Here is an 18,052-nt window from a genome sequence, read left to right as displayed (position 1 = left end):
GGTTTCTTCTGAGGCCTCTCTTCTTGGTTTGCAGGTAGTCACCTTCTCATTGTATCCTCACATGTCTTTCCTCTGTGGAAGCACATTTCTGGTATCTCTGTGTGCAAATTTCCTCTTCTTATAAGGACATCAATGAGATGGATTAGGACTCCCTCTCCCAAAAGACCTCATTTTAACTTAGTCATTTCTTGAAAGGCTCTATCTCCAAATAGAGTCACATTCTCAGGTACAAAAGTTTTTTCTTCAGTACATGAATTTTGAGAGGATGCAATTCAGCCTGTAACAATAATTCTTTGTTGTAGGGGCTGTCCTGTGCACTGCAAGATGTTTAGCAGCATCCCTCACCTTCACCCACTGGATACCATTAGCAACCCCCAGTTGTAACAACCAAAAACATCTCTAGACACTGTCAAATGTCCCTGAGATCAGAATACCGGAAAAATCACCCTTGGTTGAGAACTGCTGTCTTAGAAAAACTTTTTTTTTTTTTTTTTTTTTTTGTAATTTTTAAATTTTTATTTTTTTGCACACAAAACAATAAACATTTTCTAAAAGTACATACGAACAAAAAGATGCATATCAAACATATTAGGAAGGTTGCACATGGGAAGACGGGGAATAGAAATGGGGAGTGGGAATTAAAGAAAATAAATGAGAAAGGGACTTTGTATGGATCAATGATAATAACTCAATCCTCTATTTGACAAAGAAGAAGGAGAAGGAAGAGGAACAAAAAGAAAGTGGGATAAAGGATCAGAAAGGGAGGAAAATAGAAAAAATTAGAGTATGACTCCAGGGTAGACCTGTTTTGTCCTCGCTTGGTTCATTGGTTGGTTTGACAGTTGTATTTTTCATGTTTCGCCATGTTGGCCAGGCTGGTCTCTAGCTCCTAGCCTCAAGTGATCAACCCGCCTCAGCCTCCCAGAGTACTGGGACTACAGGCGTGAGCCACCACATCCAGCCCCCACATTGCTTCTGGCCTCTGTGGTAGACCTCCCAGACGGGGCGGCCGGGCAGAGGCGCTCCCCACATCCCAGACGGGGCGGCCAGGCAGAGGTGCTCCTCACATCCCAGAAGGGGCGGCCGGGCAAAGACGCTCCTCACTTCCTAGATGGGGTGGCGGCCGGGCAGAGGGGCTCCTCACTTCCCGGACGGGGCGGCCGGGCAGAGGCGCTCCTCACTTCCCGGACGGGGCGGCCGGGCAGAGGCGCTCCTCACTTCCCGGACGGGGCGGCCGGGCAGAGGCGCTCCTCACTTCCCGGACGGGGCGGCCGGGCAGAGGCGCTCCTCACTTCCCCGACGGGGCGGCCGGGCAGAGGCGCTCCTCACTTCCCGGACGGGGCGGCCGGGCAGAGGCGCTCCTCACTTCCCAGATGGGGCGGCTGGGCAGAGGCGCTCCTCACTTCTTCCCAGACAGGGCAGCCAGGCAGAGACGCTCCTCACTTCCTAGATGGGGTGGCGGCTGGGCAGAGGGGCTCCTCACTTCCCAGACGGGGTGGCCAGGCAGAGGCGCTCCTCACATCCCAGACGATGGGGGGCCGGGCAGAGGCGCTCCTCACTTCTTCCCAGACGGGGCGGCTGGGCAGAGGCACTCTTCACTTCCCAGATGGGTTGGCCACGCAGAGACGCTCCTCACTTCCTAGACGGGGTGGCGGCCGGGCAGAGGGGCTCCTCACTTCCCAGAAGGGGTGGCCGGGCAGAGGCACTCCTCACTTCCCAGACGGGGCGGCCGGGCAGAGGCGCTCCTCACTTCCCAGACGGTGGGCAGCCGGGCAGAGGCCCTCCTCACTTCCCAGACGGGGTGGCCGCGCAGAGGCGCTCCTCACATCCCAGAAGGGGCGGCCGGGCACTGGCGCTCCTCACTTCCCAGATGGGGCAGCTGGGCTGAGGCGCTCCTCACTTCCCAGACGGGGCGGCCGGGCAGAGGCGCTCCTCACATCCCAGATGATGGGCGGCCGGGCAGAGGCGCTCCTCACATCCCAGACAATGGGCGGCCAGGCAGAGACGTTCCTCACTTCCTAGACAGGGTGGCGGCTGGGCAGAGGCGCTCCTCACCTCCCAGACGGGGCGGCCGAGCAGAGGAGCTCCTCATAACCCAGACGATGGGCGGCCAGGCAGAGACGCTCCCTACCTCCCAGACAGGGCGGCAGCAGGGCAGAGGCTGCAATCCCAGCACCCTGGGAGGCCAAGGCAGGCGGCTGGGAGGCGGAGGCTGCAGCGAGCCAAGACCACGCCACCGCACTCCAGCCTGGGCAACACCGAGCACCGAATGAGTGAGCCTCAGTCTGCAGTCCCAGCACCTCGGGAGGCCGAGGCGGGCAGAGCACTGGAGGTCAGGATCTGGAGACCAGCCTGGCCGACATGGTGAAACCGCGCCTCCAGCCAAAGGGGAAAAACGAGGGAGGGGTGGTGGCGCGCGGTGGCAATTCCAGGCAGCCCGCAGGCCAGGGCAGGAGAATCACGGGAGCCGGACGCAGGGAGTCTGCAGCGAGCCGAGTGTACTCCAGCCTGGGCCACAGAGGGAAGAAAGAAAGAAAGAAAGAAAAAGGAAGGAAGGAAGGAAGCTAGCTAGCTACTGGTCCGCTTTCATGTTCCATCCTGTACACCTGGGCTCTGCCTTCTAGATAGCAGTAACAAAATTAGTGAAAGTACTAAAAGTCTGTGATATGCAGAAATAATGCATAAGCTGTCTTCTCTCTCTCTCTCGCTCTCTCCGCCTCAGCTGCCAAACAGGGAAGGGCCCCCTGTCCAGTGGACACGTGACCCACGTGACCTTACCTATCATTGGAGATGGCTCACACTCCTTACCCTGCCCCCTTGTCTTGTATCCAATAAATAACAGTGCAGCCTGGCATTCGGGGCCACTATCAGTCTCTGCGTCTTGGTGGTAGTGGTCCCCCTGGGCCCAGCTGTCTTTTATCTCTTTGTCTTGTGTCTTTATTTCTACCACCTCTTGTTTTATTTCTACCACCTCTTGTTTCTGCACACGGGGAGAAAAACCCACAGACCTTGTGGGGCTGGTCCCTACAATGTTCCAACTGTATTCAGTACATGTACTGTATTCAGTACAGTAACATGCTGTATGGCTTTGTAGTTTAAGAGCAACAGGTTATACCATATAGCCTAAGTGTTCAGTCAGCTATACCGTCTAGGTTTGTGTCAGTACACTCTATAATGATGAAATTATTACACAATGATGAAATTGCCCAACAACGCATTTCTCAGAATGTATCCTTTTTTTTTTGAGACCAAGTCTCACTCTGTCGCCCAGGCTGGAGTGCAGTGGCGCAATCTTGGCTCACCGCAACCTCTGCCTCCTGGGTTCAAGCGATTCTCCCGCCTCAGCCTCCCGAGTAGCTGGGACTACAGGCGCACACCACCACGCCCAGCTAATTTTTGCATTTTTAGTATAGACGGGGTTTACACCATGTTGCCCAGGCTGGTCTCAAACCCCTTAGTCTCCCAAAGTGCTGGGATTTCAGGCGTGAACCACTGCACCCGGCCAGAATATATCCTTATTATTAAACTATGCATGACTGTGTACAAAATACCTTTATAGGTCAAAAGCAGTCAAATACTGGCCATGAGATACACTTAGTCCAAGTACACAAATAATTGCAGAAGGAGAAAGTGAAACTCCTCTTACTTCCTGTCCCACTCATTTATCACAAAGCACACAGAAGTCAGAGTAACACCTGCCCTTTGCAATTTCAGACTCCTCTCTTTCTGCCTCTCCAAACCCATCCCACGTTTGGCGATTCCTTTCCCTTCGACCTCCCCCCATCACGTCACAGGTTCCTGGTTTACACCCCTTCTGCGTCCCCAACCAGTTTTGAGTCTCACAACCTCTGGTCCCATAACCCCTCTGCACTAAGGAGCACTAAACAAAATTCACGTCCGAACAAAGAGGCCAAAACAGCAACCGAGGATGTTTGCGCCTGCGCACTCTGGGCGCACAGTACTCAGGCCTGCAGCCCAGCGCCGGCTTATCTGTGAGAGCAATTAAGATGACTTTCGGAGGGTCCAACCGCCTTCCCAGCTCCGAACTACATCTCCCAGAAGGCTCAGTTGTGCGATTATTTTTCCATGCAGACTTGTCCTCTTTCTGAGGCTGTCCAGCGCCTGGGGGCAGTAGGACGGGAGCGGGAACTAAGCCCATCTCAAACAGGTCGGAGTGGCTTTCTTTGGGGGCCAAGGCCCGAGGCTGAGCCGGGGCTCCATGAGGCCTCTGGGGCGCGAGCAGTTTGACGAGGGGGCGATACTTTCGGCGGGGCTGACGCTAGGCGCGGACAGGAATTCTGACAATCGGGAGCCATCTTGTCCGGCCTTGATACGTCTCTCAGAAAAACTTAAAAATATTTTGCAGTTTGTTTATTTTGTGTCCCAGAGTTTTCACCATGATTATATAAAATCACCCAATGGTTGAGATAAATTTTGAACCCAAGATATTACTTGAGCCTGAATCTAAAAACCATATTCTCTTTATTAAGCACATTCTTCTCACAACCTAAACATTCAGTGATCAAAAAAGTTTACATGAATTTGGGAACACAAATTACTGGGAGCTTATAAAATGCCAAGTAAAATGTTTTCTTAATGTATCTATTTACCCATCTATCATCTTCAGTTCTAATCCAATGACACAGGACTTTATTCTAGTTTTCTTTCCACATTTGTACTTCCCTTTTTTGACAATGAGAAAACTGGCTCCCTCTTCAAAGCGTGTGTGAGTGTGTGTGTGTGTGTCTGTGAAATCTCCCAGGTGTCCAATCTCTCATTGGCACTGTCACCAATGATGCCCCATCTAGATATGCCTGGCTTCCTCACCATTATGCTGGGCTCACCTATATGCTGGGCTCTGATATTCCCTGTTCTGCATGGACACCCTTCTCTCTCTGCTCAAGTTTAAACCCCATGCTGAGGGACCCCAGCCTGGAAACCCTCCTTATCCTGTTTGATGATAACCTGAGCTAGGCTGTCTTTCAGCCAAGATGACCTTCTCACCTTACTTGTGCTCTGACACCTCGTTCTGGGTCAGTCCTCACATGGACACCCTTGACACCTCTCTCAAGCTCTGATACTCTGCACAAATAGCCCCTTTAATCCCACCTTGGAACCAAGCCCCTAGGTCATCCTGTCTCCCTGCACCTACACGGATGCTCTTTGCATCCTGCTTGGGATCTCATAGCTCCTAATGGGCTGACACCCTGCATGGATGCCCTTTTTGCACACTCAGGTCCACTTTGCTCCCCACTCTCTGGCATGGACATCTACCTTGCTGAGTTCATCAAATACCCTTGGACTCATTATTTTCAGAAAGGGCAAGGAAGAAGATAGAGGCAAAAACGATTTTTGAAGAGACTTCAAATGGAATAAAGAGGGCTTGATCAGGAGAGACTTTGTTTAAATCAAGGTTTATTATCTTTCTCCCCAGACTAACCCTTTGTTCTTTTTCTATCTGTGGTAGCATTCTCATAATCTTAAACTCTGGTGAAAACAGAAAATTATTGTCAATGAACATCTACTAAATACTGGTTAGAAAATAATTTTTGTGAAAAGTTTTCCAAGCCATGGGAGTTTCTTCCTTATCCTAAGTACCTTGAATCATTTTCTTTGGAGTTGTAAAGGCTTGGGATCATATAATGAAAAAGAAACACTTCTTACTAAAATGTCATAAGAATGCCAACTTCTCCTGTGTCTTTGGCCCCTGGGGTGGGAAGGCAAACTTTCATGTTGGACAAGGATTATATCCTGGCATCACAAATCTGTTTAAACCTTGGAAATCAAACGTACTGATTCCTCTTCCAAAAACTGTCGTTAATTCATTGTTTCATTAGACAGGTCCTGGACTTTGGTTTCTCTTCTGGTAAAGTGAGAACAGTGTCTCCCATTAGCCAAAATAAACAGAGGTCGGTGAAATAATAATGTAACACCAAGACATGCTGCACTTCTCAGGTGAAAACTTTTATGTAAGTACCAAGTATTGATTTATTTCTAAAATACCATTATCTTTATTAGAAACACTCCAGAGGGCAAAATACTTTCATTGTTTTGGAAATTAAACAAAAGTACAAGCAAATATTGGCTTAAAATGTAACTAACTGGACCATTTTAAAGATAATAATTCATATCACTGACATTCAAAATAAAATAATCATGTAAAATGAATTTTTTGGTTGTTTGTGATGGGAAAGTACAGAGGCTGGCTTTTTGGTCATGGAGTTTAATAAAGTTAATAGAAATTTGTAGATGTTTGGAGAAAGACAGATTGGCCAAATTACCCCTGGAATACTTTTACTTTGTATTTTATCCCATCTATTTTATTCTCTCTTTCATAAAAGAAAATATCAGAGCTTTTAAACTTTGAGTTTACGACCCTTATATTTTATTATGAACTATCAGTTCTGCTCTTAACAAGCCACTTGGTCCAATTCCCTCTATATTTTATTGACTAAATGACTTTGGCTGAATTACATTCAGATAAAGTTGTCAATTGTTGTAGTTGGCCTGAGAGGCCAAATGATCAAATAGAAAGCATAAGGTGTCCCAAGTATTGGGTTCATACACAAGGTCTGCGGAATTTTAGTTATTTTCTTCTTTAGGCCTCAGTTTCACTTGTCAAAGGATAAATATGTTGAAATTTATTCATCTCAGGTTGCCTTGTGTGACACTAAATAAATGCAAAAACAAGTTTTGAAATTCTAGAATGCTATGTGGTGGAAGACACTAATTTTTATATTCAATTTGATATATATTTATATTCTAACATAATCTCCATTTGTTAAGTGAATTTATCTTTACTCCAACATTGACAGTACTTTCCAGCTACTTTTCTCTATGCAGTGGAACCACTATTCCTCTAATCACATAGGCTGGAGATTTTATAGAACCATTCTAATTTTCTGTTAATTGTTTCTGATTTCTCCAATTTTTTATCTAGCTTCATTATTTCTTCCTTCATGTTACAGCTCAGCTTTTACTTTTTCACTCAGTCGTCATTGCTATCAATCTATGTTGAATTGTCTTCTTTAGTAATAAGTCAGTAGACAGTGTAGCAGGAAGCATGATCAGCATTCTTCCCACTTGGGAGCCTTACCTCAGAGAAAAGCGCTTAACCACAAAAGAGCCTTTGGTCACATTTTAGCTAAAACTCCTCAGCAGAAAGCAGAATTGGCTTTTATGCCTCATATGCCAAATTCTGTTTTGGTAGAGGTACTTTGGAGGTACCTAAACTTGCACAAAAGGAGAGAATGATATCAAGATGATAGAGGCTACAGACTGTATACAGAAGAAATATAGGAAAGGAATTGTAATTATATTTGGGGGAAAGGTTCTCCAAAAAACTGAGATTGTCCTGCTCGTAAACAGAGCATAAGATTGGAGTGAATGATATTTGGAAATCTGGCGTAGGAAACAGTCAGCACCTAGGACACTGGTTATCAGAAAGCAGAGCCTCAGCCTGTGGGTGGGAACGAAGATCTTCGGAGAGACTATTAAGAGCCAGTACTGTCTCCACACAAAGGCAAGGAACTGAGTGTAAAACAGTTTATAAGGTATTCAGAACCAACTAATTAGAGATGGGAATCTGGTAGTTGAGCCAAATAAGAAGCCAAGTTATCAAAACTGAGGAAAATAAGTAAGTGTCTTAAATGCAAAGTGAATGACGTTGACCTCTACAAATTTGGGTCAAAGCTCATTAAATCCTTTTTATCTGAAGTCAAATTTGTCCTAGGGATTGAGATGTTGCTGAAGCTAATTCAGCTATGGAGAAAGGAGTCCTCAAGACCCTTGGAATGAGGCAAGGTTGGCTGACAGTTGCATTGTCAGGAAAAGAAAACTGGCTTTAAAATCAAGACACATGGATCCTAGACCATTCTCTTACTACCTTGTGACTATGAGCAAGTAACTGACATTTTTTAGAATTAGTTTTGTCATCTATGAAGTGGTGATAATATTGTCTATGTAATAAGAATATTGTAAGATTTAAATAAAATGATAACATAGTTTTGGGGACTACAGTGGGCAATATATTCATTGATATTCTGATTTAAAAAATGACATTTCTACTACGTTCATGAGTAAAGCAAAGAGATTTATAAAACTTTTGAAATTATATGCAAGCCTGGCTGGAGTGCAGTGGCATGATCCTGGCTCACTGCAGGATCACTTGGGTTCAAATGATTCTCCTGCCTCTGCCTCCCAAGTTGCTGGGATTACAGGCGTGCACCACCATGCCCAACTAATTTTGTATTTTTAGTAGAGATGGGGTTTCACCATGTTAACCAGGCCAGTCCTGAACTCTTGACCTCAGGTGATCTGCTTCCCTCGGCCTCCCAAAATGCTGGGATTATGGGTGTGAACCACCACGCCTGGCCAGGAGTCACATTCTTAAACAAAATTAGTGTTGTTAATTGTTTTTGGAGCAAATGTGAATAAATCATCTTTTTGTTCAACAAATATTTCTTGAGTATCTATTACATGCCAGGCACTGCTTTAAGTGTTGGCCATGGAGCTTATGTTATGGTTGGGAGAGATAGGCTCCAATGAACATAATGTAATACATTAAAATGAGTTAACTGTTATGAAAAAAATAAAGCAAGAGAAGTAGAGGGTTGCAATTTTATTTTGTTGAATTGTCTATCTGTATTCCTTTGGATCTCACTGAGTTTCCTTAAGGTTATTATTTTGAACTACTTTTCTGGCATTTTGTTTGTTTCTTTATCATGGGGCCTGTTACTGGAGAATTACCGTGTTCTTTTGGAGGCATCATGTTTCCTGGCTTTTTCATGTTTTATGTGTTTCTAGTTTGATTTCAATGCATCTGGTGAAATAGTCACCTCTTCCAATTTTATGGAGTAGGTTTTGTAGAGAAACACTTATTCATATGGATGGGACTTGGGGATGTCAGTTAGATGGGGTGCATTGCCTCTGGTTCTAGGTAGATGCAATAGTATAGCCTCTACATAAGTTTTTCAGCCATAATTCACACCAATGACATATGGGAGTTTCTCAGTGGCCTGGGCTGCAAGGGCTTGTGGCAGCAGGCATGTGGCTCTGCTGATGAAGGACTCACCAGGTTTCTTAGGACAGGTGCACATGGTGGGTCATCTGACTTGGGGTCTGGATCTCTGGGGTTGCAGTCCTGGGGTTATTCTCTGGCCAGGAGCATGGACGCACAGTTGCTCAGCTGGCCTGAGGGTGTTTTGGTTGTGAGCGGCCTGTGAGGTTGTTTCTCAGACCTGGGATGGGGTGCAGGGTTGCAGATTGCAATTTTAAGTGGAGCAGTTAGGGTAGGCTTCATTGGAAAGGAGATACTTTAAACAAGGATTTGTGGAAGTGAGTGAGTAAGCTGTGTGAATACTTGAGGGAAGAGTGATTCAGGCAGAGGGAATAGCCAATGCAAAGGCCTTTAAAGCAGTGTATTAGTCAGGGTTCTCTAGAGGGACAGAACTAATAAGATAGATGTGTATATGAAGGGGAACTTATAAAGGAGTATTGACACATGATCACAAAGTGAAGTCCCACAGTACACCATCTGCAAGCTGAGGAGCAAGGAAGCCAGCCTGAGTCCAAAAGCCTCAAACGTAGGGAGGCTGATAGTGCAGCCTTCAGTCTGTGGCCAAAGGCCTGAGAGCTCCTGGCACTGGTATGGGTCCAAGAGCTCAAAAGCTGAAGAAGTTGGAGTCTGATGTTTGAGGGCAGGAAGCATCCAGCATGGGAGAAGGATGGAGACAAGAAGACTCAGCAAGTCTGCTCTTTCCACCCTTTTCTGCCTGCTTTCTTCTAGCTGTGCTGGCAGCTGATTAGATGGTACCCACCCAGATTGAGGATGGGTCTGCCTCTCCCAGTCCACTGACTCAAATGTTAATCTCCTTTGGCAATACCCTCATAGACACACACAAGATCAATACTTTGCATCCTTCAATCCAATCAAGTTTGACACTCAACATTAGCCATCACAAGAGGGTATAAGAAAACTATAGCCTGTGGGCTGTATCTAGCCTGTCAACTGTTTTTGTCAGTAAAGGTTTATTGTCATACAGCTATGCACATTTGTTTCCCGTTGTGTATGGTTTCTTTTGTGCTAAATCAGCAGAGTTGAATAGTTGCAATAGAAGCTCATATTCACAATAGCCGAGATGTGGAAACAACCTAAGTGTCTGTCAAGGATCAATGGATAAAAACAACTGTGGTACATATATAATGGAACATTATTCAACCTTAAAAATACAAAATCCTGCCATCTGTGACCACATGGATTAACCTGGAGGACATTATGCTAAGTGAAATAAGACAGGAACAGAAAGACAAATGCTACATGATTTCACTTACACGTGGAATCTAAAAAAAAAATCAAATTCTTAGAAGCAGAGAGTAGCTGATAGTTACCAGGGGCAGGAGTGGGGTGGGGTTGTGTGTTGTTGGGGAGGTGGGGAAATGAGATGATATCGGTTAAAAGGTACAATGTTTCAGTTATGTAGGATGAATAAATTCTAGAGACCAATGTACAGCATTGGTACTATAGTTAATAATACTGTACAGTATACTTGAAATTTACTAAGAGAGTAGATCTTCAGTATTCTCACCACAAATGCAAAAAAGGTAAATAGGTGGAGATGGATATGTTAATTAGCTTGACAGTAGTAATTAGTTCACTAAATATATGTATATCAAAACACCATGTTGTACACCTTAAATATATACAGTTTTTATTAAGTAAAATAAAGATGCTTAACTTTCCAAAATAAAAGGATAAAAGGGAAAGGAGAAAGAAGCTTATGGCCTTCAAGGCCCAAACTATTTACTATCTGAAACACATTACAAAAATATTTGCCAACTGCTGCTCTAGAGGCCAGTGCTGGAGTGGAATGAACAAATAACAAATTCCTACTTTTACTATTTTGTGAGGAAATAACTTTTTTAAAAAAATTATTTATTAATTGGTTCTTATTCTTATGATGATGAAAGCTTTTCAGCTTATTCAGACTATATCTAGAAAAGCACATTATTAATACACAGGTTCATTCTTTAAGCAGACAAAATAAGACATTCAACTGTTTTTAATCATCTTTATTTTTTCTAATAGTGACAATTATGCTTTTATTTATTTTTTACATTTTGGTTATTAACAAAAGTTTTTCACGCTCAAAGAACATTAAAAAACAAATGGTGAACAGAGTGTGATACCAGACTATGTCCAACAGGTGGCTGTATTTCTCAAAGTTTCAAAACTAGCCCAATTGCCTGTTGCATGCAAATTTCCATCTCAGTTTTCAGCCACCACACATTAATTCTGTGATTCCAGGATAATTAATTCTATAACAGAGGATTAAACAGTGGGGGTGGAAAGTGATAAGTAATCACATAACCAGAGATTATTTTATTGACTTTATTCAGATCAGTACTTCTATTGCTCATTCAACAGATTCAAAATCAATATTTGACCATGTCTTCAGCCTGGTCAGGCCCTCTGTGATGCCCTCTCAAATTAAATAGGAAGTATACAGAAGAGGTGAGAATTTATAGTTAAAGATATTGAGTAAAGTCCTGTATGTGCCATGTGGTAGCTGAGTGAATTAGGAAGTTATTTAGCCCCTTGCTATGATTTAATCAGTAAAAAGAACTGAATAATAATTCCTACTGTATCACAAGAGGTTTTCTATAGGATTTTGGGAAAACTCTTTATATCAACATGTTTTGTACTAAATATTATTATTACTATTCACTATCCTTTCTTTCTCTCTCAAATGCTTTTCACATTCTATTTTACCAGAAATATCGATGGATAGATCTCATCTTGCTAACTTTGAATGATCTCTAGATGATTGCATTGGCTTAATTGTTTAAAAGATTTGAAGGCATTCTTATTTCCTGAGCCCTGGCATCTGGACATTTGAAGCCATATCATACCAAATTATTTTCCAAGTATTTTCTCCTGAATATTTCTGTACTTCTGTTTGTCTCCTACAATGTTATTGGCCAACAAGGAATCTGGTTTTACTTAAAATTAGTATTTACATTTTTTTGTTCAGGTTAGTGTGTCTTTGTCAGATATTCTCTTTTTAATCCTCATAAAATTATGCTATCCTTAGTCCATTATTTTAATATTGTAAGTTAATGTGCAGAAAATTGAATTCAGCAATTTATATACTATATATAAGACACTGTGCTAAAAGTTTTAGTATATACAATTCTAACCTCAGGAAGATTACAACCAAATGTGAAATATAATGAGAAGAGACAAGCCTCTAAGCTACAAGTCAGAAAAATCTATGATTTTCTACTCACTTTGTTACCAGATATCTACTTCTCATATCACTCTCTCTCTGCAGAAAAATTAAGGAGCAGTTAGTGGACTCGAAAAATGTTGGCAGGCTCTCTATCTACCTCAGATACATACCTGTGCTTCTGGATTTGCCATATCGAGTTATTTTATTTGACCTGGTCTTTACATGACCCTATAGTCATCAGGATAACAACAGATGTTTAAGGTATCTGTGTGGCTATGTGATAATCCTAGTTCTGTTTTGTCTCCTTTTGTTTTATTTTTATTTGTAATTCATAAATAATCATATATATTTATGGGGTACAATGTGATATTTGGATATATGTGTACATTGTGCAATGATTGTATTAAGTTAATTCACGTGTCCATTTTTTTTGGACATTTAAAACCTGTTTTTTAAAAGTCATTTTGAAATACACAATACATTATTATTAACTGTGGTCATCATGCTGTTCAATAGGTCCTAAAACTTATTTCTCCTTACTAAAATTTTGTACCCTTTGACTAACACTTAATCATTCCCATCCCTTTCCATCACCCCATATCCAGCCTTTGATATCCACCATTTTACTCTCTAGTTTTATAAATTTGGTCTCTTTAGATTTCACATATAAATTAGACCGTGTGTATTTGCCTTTCTGTATCAGGCTTATTTCACATAGCATAATGTCCTCTGGGTTTATCCATGTTGTAGCAAATGACAGGATTTCCTCCATTTTTTAAGCTGAATGGCATATCATTGTGTATGTATACCATATTTTCTTTACACATTCATCAATTGATGGACACTTAGACTGATTGCACGTTTTGGCTATTATGAATAATACTGCAATAAACTTGTGAGTGCAGATACCACTTCAACATACTGATTTCAATTCATTGGAATATGTACCCAGAAGTGGGATTGCTGGATAATATGGCAGTTCTATTTTTAGTTTGTTGAGGAGCCTTTATGTTGTTTTTCATAATGGCTGTACTAATTTAAAATCCCACCAGCAGTGCACCTGAGTTCCTTTTTCTTCCTTGTCTGTTTGATAATAGCCATTCTAACAGGTGTAAGATCTGACAAACCTAATTCTAAATGCCCTTCTAAATCTAGGAAAGCATGTATGGGAGATAGTAATAATGTCTTCTAAGTCAGTCAAATGCTTTATAATTTAGTCAGTTGAGCTCATATTTTGGTATTGTAGAGAGGACATGAGAAGTAGAGCAGGGCAATATTGGTAAGAAAATACTTGCACTCTATTTGATCCTTTCTTGTAAAACACCATCCATTGCCTAACATTAGATCTTTGCTACTCAACACATCATTAGCACCTTTCCTACAATTGTTGAAGTAATATATCTTCGTTTGAAATGATAAATTTTCTGTACCCTATTGGAGTCACAGCAAAGATGCAAGTTTTTATTCATACGTCTTTCAAAGCACTGGAAATAACCAATTAAAAATTGTCGTATGTTGCTAGAAGTGCCAGTTTGAAAGTGGTGGTGTAGAAGCAAGCTGGCTCCATTTTCCCCCAGAGAAAACAGAAAACAAATATGCAGCACAGAGATTATCACCAGCAATAGACCAGAACTCAAATATGAGGATAAGACATTTCCTATGGCCACAGATAAGTGAAAAACCTCTGAGCAGGTGGTGAGAGAATTGAACTTTCATATCTGCAATGCTCCTCTTCCCCAATCTGTCCAGCACCAAGTGTATGGAAAATTACCCCCCAACTTATGGTTTCTATACTGGAAAAAGTGAGATTGAGGTGAACAATTAGCTTCCCCACCATTTGGGATTCCATGTAGGAGACCTGTCCCTGGCTCAAATCATGGGAAGCATCAGGAGTGCCGGAAGGGAAAAATATCTCTGAGAAGAGCCAAAGACAAAGAGGGGAGGTGGGACTCCCATTGCCAGCCCTGGAAATTCTGATTTGTAACTCAGCCAAAAAAGGTGCCAAATCAGACTGGCTGTTCAGCAGAACTGTCCTGTAGGAGACTTGTTCCACGGGTCCCCTGAACATGAACTCCTAGCCACCTTCCCTTGAATTAGGGAGGTCCCAAAGGTGATACAGGGAAATCCCTTTTGGGACCTCTCTAATTCAAGATGGGTGGCACTCTGTTTCCTAGAACCAAGGCAAACCTAGGCTTAGGGTGTCATCTCGTACCAAAAAGGAAGGATTAACCTAGTGGACATATTTTAAAAACCTAAAGAAGCCAAACAGAGAATATTGGAATAGATAACTAATCTTTCAATGCAAAGACACAAATGTATACCCACAAGAAACAACAGCAAACAGGGAACCATGATCTTCCCAAATGGACAAAGCAAAGAATCAGTGACTAACTCTAACAAGATGGTGATATGTTAACTCTCTGACCAAGAATTCAAAATAGGAGTTTTAAGGAAACTAAGTGATCTCCAAAATAACAGAAAAACAATTCAGAAATTTATTAGAGAAATTTAACAGAGATTGAAATAATACAACGAAATCAAATAGAAATCTTAGAACTGAGAAACACATTTGCTGAAATGAAAAATTCACTAGACTCTCAAGAGTAAAATGGCTCAAACAGAGGAAAGAATCAATGACCTTGAAAATAAGCTATTAGAAAATACACAGTCATAGGAGAAAGAAAAAAATGAAAAGGAATGCAGATCACTTACACAATATAAAAATTATCCCAAAAGACAAACATCTAAGAATCATTGGTGTTCAAGAGGAAGTTGAGAAAGAGCAAAGTGTAGAAGGCTTATTCAAAAAAATGAGAAAAAATATTGCCAAACCCTGAGAATGAGATAATTCAGGTATAGGAAGGTCAGAGAATATCAAACATGTCTGATTAAACAAGACCACCCAAAGGCATATAATAGTTTCTCAAAGGTCAAGAATAAAGAAAGTATCCTAAAAGCAGCAAGATAAAAAGAAGAAAATAACATATAAAGGAGCTTCAATTCATCTGGCAACAGACTCCTTAACAGAAACCAGGTAAGCCAGAAGAAAGTGGTCTGACATTTTCAAAGTGCTGGAAGAAAATAACTGTTATCCAATAATACTGTATCCAGCAAAGCTATTCTATAAATATGGAGTACTTTATTTCTCAGAGAAACAACAACTGAGAGAATTCACCACCACCAGACCTGTCCTACAACAAACAGTGCAATATAATAATAGAAGGGGACTTTAACACCTCCCTCTCAGTAATTGACAGTTATGTATAACCAATGTAACAAATTTCAGTTCTTTCATCTGAAAGAAAAAAAGTGTGCATAGAGAAAACATTTAAAGGTATAAAAGTTACTGGTAAAATTAAGTACACAGACAAACCCAGAATACCCTAATACTATAATTGTGGTTTGCAATCAATTCATAACTTTAGAATAAAACCCAAATGAAAAATATATCAAAAACAGTAATATTTACAATAATCTGCTAAGAGATAGGCAATATAAAAATATGTAAATGGGGGTAACTAAAAGTCAAAACATGGGGTGATAAAATTAATGTGTAGAGGTTAAAGATTTTTTTCTGTAATCCCAGCTACTCGGGAGGCTGAGGCAGGAGAATCGCTTGAACCCAGGAAGCGGAAGTTGCAGTGAGCTGAGATCATGCCACTGCACTCCAGCCTGGGTGACAGAATGAGACTCTGTCTCAAAAAACAAACAAGCAAACAAACAAAAAACTCTTATCAAACTGGGTGTAAAAGAAACATACCTCAAATTAATAAAGGCCATATATGAAAAACCAATAGCCATAATCATATCAAATGAGGAAAAATTGAAAGTCTTTCCTCTAAGATCTGGAGCAAGACAAAGATGCTCACTTTTACCTCTTTTATTAAAATAATACTGAAAGTCCTGGCCAGAGCAATTAGGCCAGAGAAAGAAATAAAGAACACTGAAACTGGAAAAGAAGAGGTCTCATTTGCAGAAGACATGATCTTATAATTAGAAAAACCTAAAGACCATTAAAAAACTTAGAACTGATAAAAAAATTCAGTAAAATTACAAGATACAAAATCAGCATACAACAATCAGTGGCATTTACGTATGCCAATAATGAACAATCTGAAAAAGAAATCGAGAAAGCAATCCCACATACAATAGTTACAAAGAATATGAAATACCCAGTAATCAATTTAGCCAAAGAAGTGAAAGGTTTATCAAGGACACTATGAAATATGAATAAAAAAATTGAACAGGACAAAAAAGTAATAGAAATATATCCTATACTCATGGATTGGAAGAATTGATTTTGTTAAGGTAAAAATTCTAACCAGATTCAATGTAATCCCTATCAAAATACCAATGATATTCTTCACATAAATAGAAAAAAAAATCCTAAAATGTATATGGAATCAGAGACGACCCCAAATACACAAATGAATCCTGAGCAAAAAGAACAAACCTTAAGGCATCACACTATCTGACTTCAAAATGTACTACAATTATATAGTAACCAAATCAGCATGGTACTGGCATAAAAACAGATGCACTGACAAATGGAAGAAAATATAGAACCCAGATATAAATCTACACATTTACAACCAACTCATCTTTGACAAAAGCACTAACAGCATATAATGAGAAACAGACACCCTCTTAATTAATAGTGTTGGAAAATGGATTAACATATGCAGAAGAGTGAAACTGGACTCCTACCTCTCACCATATAAGAAATCAAATCAAGATGGATTAAAGACTTAAGTAGAAGACCTGAAACTATAAAACTACTAGAAAAAACATTGGGGAAATGTTCTAGGACATTGATCTGGGCAAAACAAATGTTTTTAACTTCAAATTTTTTTTAGATACGGAGATACATGTGCAGATTTGTTTCATGGGAATATTATGTGATGATGGGGTTTGAAATACAGATTCTGTCACCCTGGTAGTGAACATAGTACTTTGGTAGTTTTTTTTTTAACCCACTCCCCTTTCTCTAGGGCCAAGTCTTTTTGTATAAGATCCCAAAAGCACAGGCAACCCAAACAAAAGTATACAGGTGAGATTACATCAAGCTAAAAAGCTTTTGCCAAAAGGCCTGAATAGACATTTCTCAAAAGAAGACATACAAATGCCAAACAGGTGTATGAAAAGGTGCTCAACATCATTGATTACCAGAGAAAGGCAAATCAAAACTACAACTTGATAAAATCTCACCCCAGTTAAAATGGCTTATATCCAAAAGACAGGTAATAACACATGCTGTTGATGATGTGGAGAAAAGGGAAGTATCATACACTGTTGTTGGGAATGTAAACTAGTACAACCATTATGGAGAACAGCTTGGAGTTTACTCCAGAAACTAAAAATTGAGCTAGCATATGATCCAGGAATCCCACTTCTAGCTATATACACAAACTAACAGAGTAAAAATAGAGAAAATCCAAATAAACACAATCAGAAATGACAAAGTGGACATTGCCACTGACCCTACAGAAATACAAAAAGCCCTCAAAGACTGCCATGAACACCTCTATGTACACAAACTAGAAAACATAGAAGAAATGGATAAATTTCTGGAAATATAAAACCTCCCAAGATTGAACCAGGATGAAACTGAATACCTGAACAGATCAATAACCCATTCTGAAATTGAATCAGTAATAAAAAGCCTATCAACTAGAAAAAGCCCTGGATCAGATGGATTCATAACTGAATTCTATCAGATGTATTATGTAAAGATGACCTGGTATAATTCCTACTGAAACTGTTCCAAAGACTTGAGAAGAAGAGACTCCTACCTAAATCATTAAATGAGGCCAGCATCACCC

At 41.0% G+C, this 18,052-nt stretch overlaps 1 pseudogene; it reads right to left on the bottom strand.

The window, feature by feature from the left end:
- Positions 1 to 3,589: 3,589 nt before the first annotated feature.
- Positions 3,590 to 4,316, bottom strand: LOC100584912 (annotated as a pseudogene).
- Between the last annotated feature and the right edge of the window lie 13,736 nt (positions 4,317 to 18,052).

This window comes from Nomascus leucogenys, chromosome 21 (assembly GCF_006542625.1).
Source record: "Nomascus leucogenys isolate Asia chromosome 21, Asia_NLE_v1, whole genome shotgun sequence".
NCBI classification, from domain to species: domain Eukaryota; kingdom Metazoa; phylum Chordata; class Mammalia; order Primates; family Hylobatidae; genus Nomascus; species Nomascus leucogenys.
Note: the sequence above shows the minus strand (reverse complement) of the source record. Positions and strands in the feature narration are given on the sequence as shown.